General features: G+C 33.5%; 1 pseudogene; it reads left to right on the forward strand.

Moving 5' to 3' along the window:
• Positions 1 to 1,692: 1,692 nt before the first annotated feature.
• On the forward strand, positions 1,693 to 12,810 carry LOC134235643 (uncharacterized; annotated as a pseudogene).
• Positions 12,811 to 13,982: the final 1,172 nt, after the last annotated feature.

Raw genomic sequence — 13,982 nt, forward strand, 5'->3', positions numbered from 1 at the left:
TATATCCTTTTGAAATTTACAATTTTGAGTTGATTTTTGTTATAATCTGATTCCTGCAGGTATTCCAAATTAAGAAATGCATTTCTATAAAGTTCTTAAGCTATAATAATAGTTCATATTTATAGTCAGAGTATGTTGATAATCATATATATTTTTCACTTTGTAATCTTTCCATTTTTCGCTTTCGTATATATAGGAAAGTTTCACTGTTAAGTGAACTTCAATAAATTATACGTTTTCAGTTACATTTTGCATGTTTCAAAATATATCGCATCTACATAAACATGTAATTTTATTGTGTGAAAATTTTGCATTTCTATCATAAAAATGTTTTCATATTGCATAATTTATACTCATATATGTCTGTTGAAGTTATTTAGAATTGAATTCACAATCCATTTTCATATACTATCTAGTATACATGTACATGCATATTTCAAAATTCCAAATCATAGTGTTTATATATACCGATATCTTATTTTTATTAACGCTTCTTAGTTTTTAATTCTAGCTTTTACCTATTGTCTGATCAATTTTCATAAAATGTGTTGAATTTTGTAAAGCAATAAAGCTAAAATCTTGCTCCTATTTTTTTTTATTAGCTCACCTGAGCAAAAGATTCAAATGAGTTTTTATGATCGAAATTTGTTTGTTGCCTAAAGTTATCAATGCCATCGTCATAAACTTTTCAAATTCTCTGCATTTCCTTCTCAAGAACAAAGTTCTAAGCCAGTTTTAAACCAATCCTTCAGTGAAAGGAATTCAAATTATGTAAGCACCTGCAAAAGGTGTAGATTGCATTCAATCATGATCCCGGGTGAGGAATAAGCCATAAGTGAGCGATCAAAGTTTAACAGAGAAATTCATAGGAAAAACTTCCTCCCCATGAAAGCAAAGTCATGATTGATCATATTTAAATGAAAGCATGCATGCCCAGGTAGTGTAAATTAAAGTTTGTGTACACATTTTGACCCAAAGGGTAGAGTGGGCAAATTAATAAATAGAAAAAAATCATTAAAAATCTTCTTGAAAACTGCAAATTCTTAATCAATCATATAATTTAAATAGAGTCTGGCATCCTCATGAGGTGTTTAAACAAAATTTGCTCAATTAATCACTTGGTGAAAACGGCACCTACTATATAGTGACCTTGTATAATATGCAAAACAACACATAATTAGTAAAAAGGGCCTTTGGTGAAAATGACACTTGCATGGTTAAAACGGCACTTGTGACATATGTGTATATATCACTATGGATAATGGTTACATATAGTTATCGCTTCAAATCATACCCCCCCCCCCCTCTCCCCCTACCACTTTTATTCTTTTTAAATATGCCGTACAAAATAAAAAAAAAAGATAAATAATTTTTCATTAAGAATTGGTTAAACAGATTTCATCTGTTGGATATTTTGTAGATTGTTCAGTTCATATAGTTCTCTAATTAATAGTCTGTAATTCAATAAATATTTATTTGGAATTCATCGTGGAAAATCAGCCTAACACGAACGATAACTCATCAAAACGCATGTAGTCTGGTTCCCGAGGCCTTTCGGAAACCGTTGGAAACCAGGCAAGGTATGTTTGAATAGAGCGTAGCGGAGTCAGCCGAGGATTGCCGATTGACAGGAACTTACCTATTGGGCATGCTCCAGATGAACTTCCTACAGACGCTTACATTGCCGCCAAAATGTCCGCACCAAAAAGACCAAAGCTTGACGAGGAACCTTCGGGGGAAATTGTAGGTTACATACACAGTGTTACCCCCATAAAATTATCTAGGAACAACAACAAGTATTTCAATGCCATCTTTCAAGACCATGAAAAATACAGTGACATGGTTTGTTTTGTTCCAGAATACAACGCAATGATGACAGAAATGCAGAAATCCAAGTAAGCATGTTATTTTCAATAATTTTGTTTTTAACGGCTAATTTTGTTGTACTACATATTTCTCAACGTTTTTCAATCGGCTTTGAGTTTTGTTTATGGTATAGTTTCCGATAGGCGTGAATTCAGAAAGAGTTACTTCGTACTTCCCGTCGGTCACCATATTGAAGCCAATGAATGATTACCTGGACATAGACAACCGATTATTTTGCTATACATTCCTTTATAATAGAAAGAATCATTCATAAAAATTACACCAGCTCAACTTTACCTGCAACATGGCACTGAGTAACACCAACTCAACTTGAACAAGTCCAAAAATTATCACGTCGTCTGCAATTTGCAAGTTCTGTTATGACATAGCAAATAAATAACCCCTAGTTACCCTACTTTTTCACTTTCTCTTGAAGTCTTTGAGGAAAGGGTAAATATCATTTTCGCATTATGGGGAGCGCTGCAGACCGAAAACCCTTGGTTGGCAAAGATCAGTAAATATCAGCAGGGTTTAAAATTAACTGAAATTTCCACGAACCATGTGGGTTCCTCATATTTCAGATTTAGGATTCCACTCCACTGCTAAAGAGGAAGATTCACGTACTCCATAAAACGGCCCTGTCAATATACTAATTAAACAACCAATTCCTTAAGTCCTATTTCGATCATTTACATAAAGTAGAGACTTAGTGCTTTCATTTCCTATAAAAAACTTTCCTCTGAGAGTCCAAATGTGAAAACTCAAGCGTTGTGAAACTGCAATATTCTTGATTTTTGAAGAAAATGGGTGAAATTGAGAATCTTGAACTTTTGATAAAAATATGAGCCCACCCTGCGATCCAAAAATTCTTTCATGGATTAGAATCTTCTGAAACAGTTCTTTCATTTTATAATTCAATATTTTAGATCACAGGTTGGGGGCTATGCAAAATATTAAAAATCAGCTTCAATTTAGGGGCATTTTTAACGAAATTTACAAGATCTGAGAAAAATGACGAAATTCACGACGTCATTATACATAGACAAGAGAAAAAATTACATCATTTTTATTTGTTATGAAGTCACCAAGGGTCCAAGTGAAATATAACGTATTTTTAACAAAAACTGAGTACTTATTTATCAGAAATTCACAGGGCCAAAAATGAACCAACGTGAACTTTCTTCTTTGTTACCCACAGTCTGTGATTTAAAAAAAAACTTAATAGACACTGGGACAAAGGTTGATACAAATAAAAAATATGTACAGTCAAATACATTTCTTCAAAATTGGAGTTCTTACTTTATAAAAATCAAATATATAATTCAAATATTTAATCAAAGGAATGAAAATTGAATTCAATCAACACTTTTCTATTTTTTTTTTAACATGGTAATATATGTAACCCCCTTTATGTACACCTTGTTACGTACATATATTATTTGCTTGTTCATGTTCAACTGATGAAGTAACAATGACACTTAAATAGATTTTCTAGGTTAATGTATTTTAACTACATGTAACATCTCATCTGAAATGAGTAAAAACACTTGCTATTCATATGACTGTGTTTATGTAGTTGGGAGTATCTCTCACTTATCAACCATGTACAGAGGAACGGAGGACATTCGGATTAGGAGAAAAAGACTATCATTTTAGGGATTTCACAAATCATTTAGCACTGTTAATGGATAACATGAAGGATATTTACAAACAATAGGAACTTGCTGCTATGATTTATTTCATTTCTCTGTAAATTTAAATAAAAAACCAGCAAAACCAGAAAATGTCTGTTTCTCAGTAAGAGGACGGACAATGAATTAGGCCCCCTATGCAATTTTGACAACAAGCGAGCAAGTTATTAATTTTATGGCTTCACACCAATTTTACTCCCATTTTGTAGTGGGTTAGCATTAATTTGAACCGCTGTTATAGGCCTCTTTAAAAGTAGAAAGAGTTATCAACTTTTGGACTTACAAAAATTCCTATTTGGGGGAAGGGCGCATAAGTGTTTTACAAACAGCTCTTGTTAAACTGGAACTACTTGTGTGATAGGGGGAAAATTAGTAGACTGTAACCACCTACCCCTACCGATTTTTTCTGTTTACTCTAACCAAATTTATGGGAAAATCTCCTCTTTAAAAAAAAATATGAAAGCAGTCTACAATCCAGTTTGACGATAGAATATTCCATGTATTTGTAATGTAGCAAAACACACACAGGCGATAACTTGTACTCAGTCCATTTACTACAAACAATCCAGAGAGTTCTGAATGTATACGGCCAAAAAAATAATAGTCTTGTTTCCTGCTACCAGTCAGAAAAAAATAGGGTAGGTAGGTAGGGAAATTATTTTATTTTATTTTATTTTTTCGAACAGTATTTTTTGGATATATGAACTACTACAAAACCAATTGAACATGTCATAGCTTAGATAGCTAAGGTCAATATCATCTTTCCAAGTGAAATTCCATGTCTCAATTGGAATTTTATGAAAGTTCATATTTTAAATATATATTTTATGAAATAAAACGAGAATATATAATTTTTTTTCACTTTTGAAACATGACATTTCTAAAATTTAGAATTTTTTCCCCAAAAGATAAAAAAAACTTTAGGGTCGGGTACAAAAAATAGGGTAGGTTGGGTGTTTTGACATATTTTATGTCTCAAGAAAAACTACAATTGACATTTTTTTTTAATAAATGGAATCAGCTGATTGATAAAAATAAAATTGCAGTTTTGCAACTTGGCAGAAAAAAATCCTGCCCAGGAGTAATTTGAATCGGTCAGTCGGATTACAGGAAACAAACATAATTTTTATTTAGGCCTCAAATACTTGGAAACTTCTCATAATTGAGTGAAATTTGTTTACTTTTCTAGAATATTGCTTAAGCACAATTTAAATTATAGATATATTTCAAATATTTTATACTTACAAAACTAATTGGTATTGTTGTCATTTAAAACAGTTTTCATGTATTTCTAAGTAAAGCACAAGTTTCTACACTAAACGTAAAGTTATTTATAGTACCAACTTTTCTTTTAGGAGTCCAGTTTGTCTTGCAAAAGTGGACAAGTCAATCAGTACAAGAAAGCCAGGTTTATATGACCTTAAAGTTATGTCAGCCACTAGAATATCTGTTGCTTCCCGTCAACTGCATTTTAGATACGAGCAACCAGAGAACAAAATTCTAACCATCTAAAATAAAGGCCTTACAAGCTTTTCAGAAGTAAATTTCACAAATTAACTCATTATTTTAATCAAAAGTTAACATTGTAATCAAAAGTTTACTTGAAATGAGGTAAAGATAAATATTTATATATGAAGATGAAAAGATTATTTTTCAACCAATTTAAAAAAACCATTTAGATGTTCAATCTTGGTCACAACCATTGTGATTCAGGTCATTTAAGAAAATTTGTATTGCCCTAGTCATAATTATAAAAAGTGAATAATTGGGAAAATAAATCAATTTTTTAAAAATACAATTTGGCTTAGGATTATTAAACTTTGTTAGCTGATCAATCTTGTAAAAAAGAAGTGTCACACATGAAAAGTACGTTGCTCTTACCTTTACTTAGAAAGTTATACCCAAATATTGAAAAATCCTTTCCAACTAAAAATTAGATTAGATAACTATTAGACTTAGAATCATCTAACTTGAGAAATGAAATTGTATTTTTTGAATACCGTTTTAAATTCGCCCAAAATGAGAATAGTGCGAAAGGAGCGAAAATAAAACAGGGACTAAAATTTCCCTGTGTACTGTATTCACACCAGGGTGGAGGTATTACTATTCAGCATTGGCTGCCACTCACAGACCTGTTATAATTGTAATAGCATAAAGTAATGATAATAAGTATAGGTTACATCATAGATGCCGAGTAGTATTGATTATATCGTTTTCATGGGCCGTGGAAATCGAGGGCGCGGAGCGCCCGAGATTTCCACGCCCCATGAAAACGATATAACCAATAGTACGAGGCAATCTATGATGTAAACAACTTGTCGCATGTCTGATGACGTAAATTTCATTGAGAGTGTCAAAATTCAATAAAACAATTTTGACCTGATTTCTGCCTACTGCAGGGATATATGATGGGGCGTGGAAAGTATTATCGCATATGTGATATGGGATATATCACCACAGAAAGATCAAAGAAAATCACCGCAGATATGCGACAATCATGACTACTCGAAAGATTGTAAACTGTTTTGTTAAAACTACATATAAGACAACACTTTGTTATAAAACTTTCTAAAATTCAAGATCATACATGCCAACTTTTGAAAATTCCCCTGGGGGATTTTGCGCGTGAAAACAATTTTCAAAGCTTTAAATTCGCGGCATTTTATTGTGAAAATATGTAATACTTTGTTTAAATTTTAAAATATTGATCACTCATTAATACATCACAAATAACACATACAAGTTAGTTTTATTTTTCCAAATTTAATATCTTTGCTTAATAGTTGTCACTCTCATGTATTTATTTACTTTCTTTCTGGTATATTCCCTATAAGTTAGTAAATTTATACAGAAAATGCATGATTATAATTTTTCTCACACACAAAACAATTTAGAGAAATAATTAAATAAACAATGTTTTTTTTTAACACAAGCCCCACCCACCCATCCCAAACAGTGCCTATGATCCCAAAGAAAAATTAAAATTGTAAAAGACTACATTATGAACATAATGAACTTTGGCAGTGCCATGTTGGTATTTACATGTACCAGTAGCAAAGAAATACAATGAACAATATGAGCATAATCTAGGGGAGGGGGGTTAAGGGATTCACTCCGATTCAGTGTACTTAACACAAGACTATGCTTTCATCTGAATTATTTTCAATATTTTTTTTTTGACTGGCAAACAATACAATATTTTTATTATTACCAGATAAAATCAGCAGCTATCTTTGAAGTTTTCTACTTTCGTTTTCAAAAATGATCTTCTTGGATTCTTATTTTATTGTTTGAATATCATTTAATTGTCTTTATTTTTTGTTTTAAATAAAATGATCAGTAATTAAACCCTTGATCTATGTGTTTCACTTTGCGTACCCCTTCAAACTGAAGAGATTAATCCCTTAACTGCTCCAGGATATAAGCTACCTGTGTCTGGACAGCAGTGCCTGCGATCAAGCAAAAATTGATTTCTTGTGGCTAATTAACTCCTCTTGCACACTAAATAAACAATGGGACTTTTCTGTGTGCATAAACAAGTTTGATATCCTATTCATGATTAACAAAAAATCGACAGTAGGGAAACAGAAAATCTGATTTTTTTTTCAAATCAGGAAATAATTCAAACTAGTGCTAATTGTAACGGGGACCGTTACAGATGTTCCCCAAACGCTCCCCAACTCCCTTTTGGTGCCATATCCCCTGTAAGCTTCATTAAATAAGACAAACTCTATGCATTTGAGACTTTAACAACGTTTACGCAGAAGTGTACCAAGTTCATTCAAATTTTAGCATTGCACGTGCGCGTGTGAATGCATGTGCATAATGACCATGTCATATTGTCTACAGAATCTATATATTTTAATATACTAAATATTAAAGTATTTAATCCAAAAGTATTTAAAAATACGCTCTTTCAAGTGTATTTTTTATTTTATTCATTTCACGCACGTGCACACATGAGCTGGGTGACCATACCTTCTTGTTGAAGTCCATTACATCTATCTATATTTCAAATCCCACCCCGTTTGGTTAAAAACCAAGGGAGTTATAGCTGTTTAAAGTTTCAGCCAGTCAGATTGCAGCACATGTACACGCATGTGTATGCATGTGCATGGTGACCATACCTTCTTGTAGAAGTCCATTATATCTATCTATGTTCCACATCCCATCCTGTTTGGTTGAAAATCAAGGGAGTTATAGCTATTTAAAGTTTAAGCCAATCAGATTGCAGCGCACGTGCATGCACGTGTTTTCATGATAATTGCTATATACCATGTTGTAAGATATCCTAATGTATGGCTATGTTCAAAATTTCAAGGGATTTCGTCAAAAAACAAGAAAGATATAGAGAGTTTAGTTTCAGCCAATCAGAGCGAAGTGCACATGCATGCGCGTGAGATGTTGCGATTTTGACCATGTCATATTGTCTATGCTACTAATATATCCTTATATTATGAGTTTCAAAGCATTTCATCAAAAATGTAAAAAGTTACGCCTATATCAATTAAATCGGTCATATCACATGTTGCACGTGCACGTTCTTGCAAGCACGTGCGCGCAAAATGACCTTCGTTCCGCAAGTCTACATAACATGCCTACTAACCCTAAAAAGGTTTTACCTAAGTCGGGTGTGTAATTTACAAGATCACTCCCGGACAAATAAGTACCCAGGAAGAAGAAAAATAATAACTAGTGCTAATTTTAACGGGAACCGTTACAGATGTTCCCCAAACGCTCCCCAACTCCCTTTTGGTGCCATATTCCCTGTAAACTTCATTAAATAAGACAAACTCTGTGAATTTTTTACTTTAACAACGTTTTCGCAGAAGGATACCAATTATTCTAAAATTTTAGCATTACATGCGTGTGCATGTGAATGTATGTGCGTTATGACCATATCATAACGTCTACACTAATAATCTATATATTTTAATGTACTATATATTAAAGCATTTAGTCCAAAAGTATTAAAAATCACTCATTCAAGTGTATTTTTAATTTCACGCGTTCCAAATGCACGCACGTGTGTGCACGTGCATGATGACCATACCTTCTTATAGGAGTCCCTTATATCTATCTTGGTTCTAAATCCCATCCTGTTTGGTTGAAAACCAAGGGAGTTATAGCGATTTCAGGTTTCAGCCAATCAGATTGCAGCACACGTGCGTGCGCGTGATTTCATGATTTTTTTTTATATCGTATTGTAGGATATCCTAATGCATGACTATGTTTGAAATTTCAAAACATTTCATCAAAAACAAAGGAAATATAGCCGTTAAAAGTTTCAACCAATCAAATTGCAGAACACGTCCATGCGCATGATTTCTTGAATTTGTTTGTATATCATATTGCAGGATATCCTAATGCAAGACTATGTTTTAAATTTCAAAGCATTTCGTCAAAAAATAAAGGAGATATAGCCATTTAAAGTTTCAGCCAATTAGATTGCAGCACACGTGCATGCGCGTTATTTCATGAATTTTTTTCTATATCATATTGTAGAATATCCTAATACATGACTATGTTTAAAATTTCAAAGGGTTTCGTCAAAAAACAAAAGAAATACTGAGATTTTAGTTTCAGCCAATCATAGCAAAGCGCACGTGCATGCACGTGAGTTCTTGCTAATTTGACAGTGTCATTATATTATCACTATTAATATATTCTCATGCAATGAGTTTCAAAGCATTACATCAAAAAATGTAAAAGTTATGGCTATATTAAATATATCAATCATTTCACTCACTTCACGCGCCCGCACGTGCATGCGTATGCGCGCAAAATGACCTTCGTTCAGCACACCTACACAACACACCTATTAACCCTAAAAAGGTTTTAACTTAGTTTGGTGAACAGTTTCTGAGAACACTCCCGGACAAAAAAGTACCGGAGATGAAATAAGAAGAAAAAAGAACTAGTGCTAATTGTAACGGGGACCGTTACAGATGTTCCCCAAACGCTCCCCAACTCCCTTTTGGTGCCATATTCCCTGTAAGCTTCATTAAATAGGACAAAATCTATGCATTTGAGACTTTAACAACGCCAAGTTCATTCAGATTTTAGCATTGCACGCGTGCGCATGTGAATGCATGTGCGTAATGACCATATCATTTTGTCTACACAATCTATACATTTTAATATACTAAATATTAAAGTGTTAATCCAAAAGTATTTAAAAATACGCTTATTCAAGTGTATTTTTGATTTAACACATTTCACGTGCACTCACGTGCATACATGAGCATGATGTCCATATCTTCTTGTAGACGTCCATTATATCTCTCTATGTTCTAAATACCACTCCGTTTGGTTGAAAACCAAAGCAGTTATAGCTGTTTAAAGTTTCAGCCAATCAGATTACAGCGCAGGTACATGCACGTGTATGCATGTGCATGGCGACCATATCATGTTGTAGAAGTTCTTTATGTCTATCTATGTTCCAAATCCCATCCTGTTTGGTTGAAAAGCAAGGGAGTTATAGCTATTTAAAGTTTAAGCCAATCAGATTGCAGCGCACGTGCATGCACGTGATTTTATGACAAATGCTATATATCATGTTGTAGGATATATTAATGCATGGCTATGTTCAAAATTTTATAGGATTTCGTCGAAAAACAAGAAAGATATAGATACTTTAGTTTCAGCCAATCAGAGCAAAGCGCACGTGCATGCGCGTGAGATCTTGCTATTTTGACCATGTCATCATGTCTATACTACTAATAAATAATCAAATTATGAGTTTCAAAGCATTTCATCAAAAAATAAAAAAGTTACGGCTGTATCTATTATATTGGGCATTTCACGTGTTGCACGCGCACGCTCTTGCAAGCACGTGCGCGCAAAATGACCTTGATTCCGCAAATCTACATAAGATGTCTACTAACCCTAACAAGGTTTTACCTACATCGGATGAACAGTTTACAAGATCATTCCCGGACAAAAAAGTACCCAGGAAGAAGAAGAAGAAAAATAATAATAATAAGAAACAGAGTAAAAACAATATGTTCCCCAACTTCGTTTGGGGAACATAATAACTAGTGCTAATTGTAACGGGAACCGTTACAGATGTTCCCCAAACGCTCCCCAAATCCCTTTTCGTGCCATATTCCCTGTAAGCTTTATCAAAAAAGCAAACTCTATGCATTTAAGACTTTACCAACGTTTTTCCAGAAGTATACCAAGTATATTCAAATTTTAGCATAGCACGCGTGCGCAAGTGAACGCATATGCATAATGACAATAACATCTTGTCTCCACTATTTAGAAATCTTGATATACTAAATATTGAAGCGTTTAATCCAAAAGCATTAAAAATACGATCATACAGGTGTATTCTTAATTTTACCAATTTCACGTGCACGCACGTGCATGTGCATGATGACCATACCCTCTTGTAGGAGTCTATTATGTCTGTGTAAGGTCCAAATCCCATCCTGTTTGGGTGAAGAACAAGGGAGTTACAGCCATTTAAAGATTAAGCCAATCAGATTACAGCGCACGTGCATGTGCATGCATTTATGAAAATTGTTACATATCATATTGTAGGATATTTTAATGCATGCCTATGTCCAAGATTTCATAGCATTTCGTCAAAAAACGAAAAAGATATTGATATTTTTGTTTCAGCCAATCAGATCAAAGCGCACGTGCACGCACGTGCATGCATGTGCATGACGACCATACCTTCTTGTAGCAGTCCATTATGTCTGTCTATGTTCTAAACCCCATCTTGTTTGGTTGAAAAACAAGGGAGTTATAGCCATTTAAAGTTTAAGCCAATCAGATTGCAGCGCACGCGCATGCGCATGTTTTCATGACAATTGTTATATATCATTTTTTAGGACATCTTAAAGCATGCCTATGTTTTAAATTTCATAGCATTTTGTCAAATAACAGAAAAGATATTGAAATTTTTGTATCAGCCAATCAGAGCAAAGCACACGTGCATGCGCTTGAGTTTGTGCGAATCTGACAGTATCACATTATCTACACTACTACTCTATCCTTACATGATGAGTTTCAAATCATTTAATCAAAAAATGTAAAAGGTATGACTATATTAAATATATCAGACATTTCACTCATTTCACGCGCCCGCACGTGCAGGCGTATGCGCGCAAAATGACCTTCGTTCCGCACACCTACACTACACACCCATTTACCCTAAAAAGGTTTTAACTTAGTTTGGTGAACAGTTTCTGAGAACACTCGCGGACAAAAAAGTACCGGAGAACAAATAAGAAAAAAAAAAAAATAATAATAATAATAAGAAACCGAGTAAAAACAATATGTTCCCAAACTCCGTTTGGGGAACATAATAATAATAGTAAGAAACAGAGTAAAAACAATATGTTCCCAAACTCCGTTTGGGGAACATAATAATAGTAAGAAACAGAGTAAAAACAATATGTTCCCAAACTCCGTTTGGGGAACATAATTAGGGCATTTTTTTCTCGCGATCGGGAGAACGGGATGAAAGGGTAAAATCGGGAGAATCCCGCCTAAATCAGGAACGTTGGCTTGTATGCAAGATATGTATATTTTAGATTTTGATGATATACATTTAACACATTTAACTGTATAACTTCTGTTACAGGTATCTGTTAAAGCCAAAATCATGGACCAAAAAGAGACAACTCTTCAAACCATCAAATCTGGAGAAGTCATTCAAAAACAGTATGTTACTATTTCAGATGCCTCCGATACCATACAGCTATGTGCCTGGGATAAACATATAAACCAAATTGAACTTGCGAAGAGTTACACCTTTTGCAATGTCTCAGTCAGAAATTTCGACAACATAAAATCACTCACAACATGTCCTGACACTGTAATTCAAGAAATTACAGATATTGGGGCGATCAACAATGCACAAGTTCAGTCGGTCAGTGTTATTGATACTATATTGGTGGATTCTGTTTCTTGTGTCTCACTGACCCTTTGCGGAGTGTGCAACAAAGACGTCGGAACTTTTAATCCTAATGTACCTACAGTAAAATGCAAAGTATGCAACATGAGACAAAGAACATCAAACTTGATAAGTTCCATGAAAGTGCAAGTTAATTGCAAGTTCCCTGATAATCCAGCGGCATTCAAATTTTCCATCTCAAATGGGATACTAAAAAATTTTGGTGACACAAGCCAATTACAGACATCGGATGACATTGAAGATTATTTCCTGTCAAAAAAACTAAAAGTGGAGATGACTCCATCTAAGAGTCAAATTTTGGCAATTATTGAGGCTTTGTAAATTTTGCAGTTACTTCAGACAGTTGATTGTTCCTGGCTAGAACATTAAATATCATCCGATTATTTTGACATTACAGTGAACAGTTGATACAGTTCTGTGTAGTGCTTCTACAAGTTAAATCGTTCATATAGAAGGCACAACCTAAAATTACAATATTTTATTAGGTTAAATAACCTTTTTTTATATTATTATTGTTGAACTAGTTGAAGTACTTTTTTTTTACCTCTTCAATTTTTTCATACCTTAAAGAGAAAAGGTTGTTCATACAGTGAAGTTAATTTTGTTTTAGCTTTACTGGTCAGAGATCAGAAGAGCTAGCTTATGCCATTGTAAGGTGTCTATTGTCCATCCATCTGTATAGCTGTCTGTAAATTATTTTTCAAAATGCTACTTGATTTATTGCATCAGTTTTTGATTTCACTAAATGGTGTTGCCATGATTACTAAAAATAGAATTTTTGTAATTGTAAGAATTCCCTTAGAATGCCATTCCTCCCACAGTTTTTTTTAAAGTTCATTATAACTTGGCACACAAGTAGACTAGACTAAAGAACATAATATAGAGCATCGGTTTTTGATTTCGATCAGGGGCCTTGCCAGAGTTACTAAAATAAGAAATTACTATGAAATTCCTCTAAAACGCTACTCATACAATTTTGGTTCAATTTCGATATAATTTTGCACACAAGTAGACAGTACTTGAAAATAGTAAATAGTTCTATTTAATGCTGCCTGTTGCAAAGTTTGAATTTCAAATGCTACTCGTCTTTTATTATATAGACAGACCAGTAGAGCAATAGTCTCATTAGAGACTTCTAGTTTATGTTAAGTTTTTTCATGATTTTAGTTTTTGTTTTTTTTTTCAAAATAGTTTTTAGTTTTCTTTTTCTATCTGCTGCTAGATGTGAAAATAATTCACAAATAGAAAATGAGAAACTGCTAATTCTGAGAATTTTCCAAGATATATTTGTTAATATAAACTTCATAGAAAAAACTGAATATTGCTCAAGGCAAATTGCTGGTATTTCACAACTGCCATTTTCATTTTGTGATGTTAGGTTGAGTTTCTTTGTTTTCAATTTCACACAGCCAACACTGACAGCACGGACAACACTGGTGTTACAAACTTTAACCAACCTTTTAAGACATAATTATGCTTGTGTATGATTATCA

Source organism: Saccostrea cucullata, unplaced genomic scaffold, assembly GCF_032062105.1.
Source record: "Saccostrea cucullata isolate Sc308-1 unplaced genomic scaffold, CSIRO_AGI_Scuc_v1 ctg3485, whole genome shotgun sequence".
Classification (NCBI taxonomy): Eukaryota; Metazoa; Mollusca; class Bivalvia; order Ostreida; family Ostreidae; genus Saccostrea; species Saccostrea cuccullata.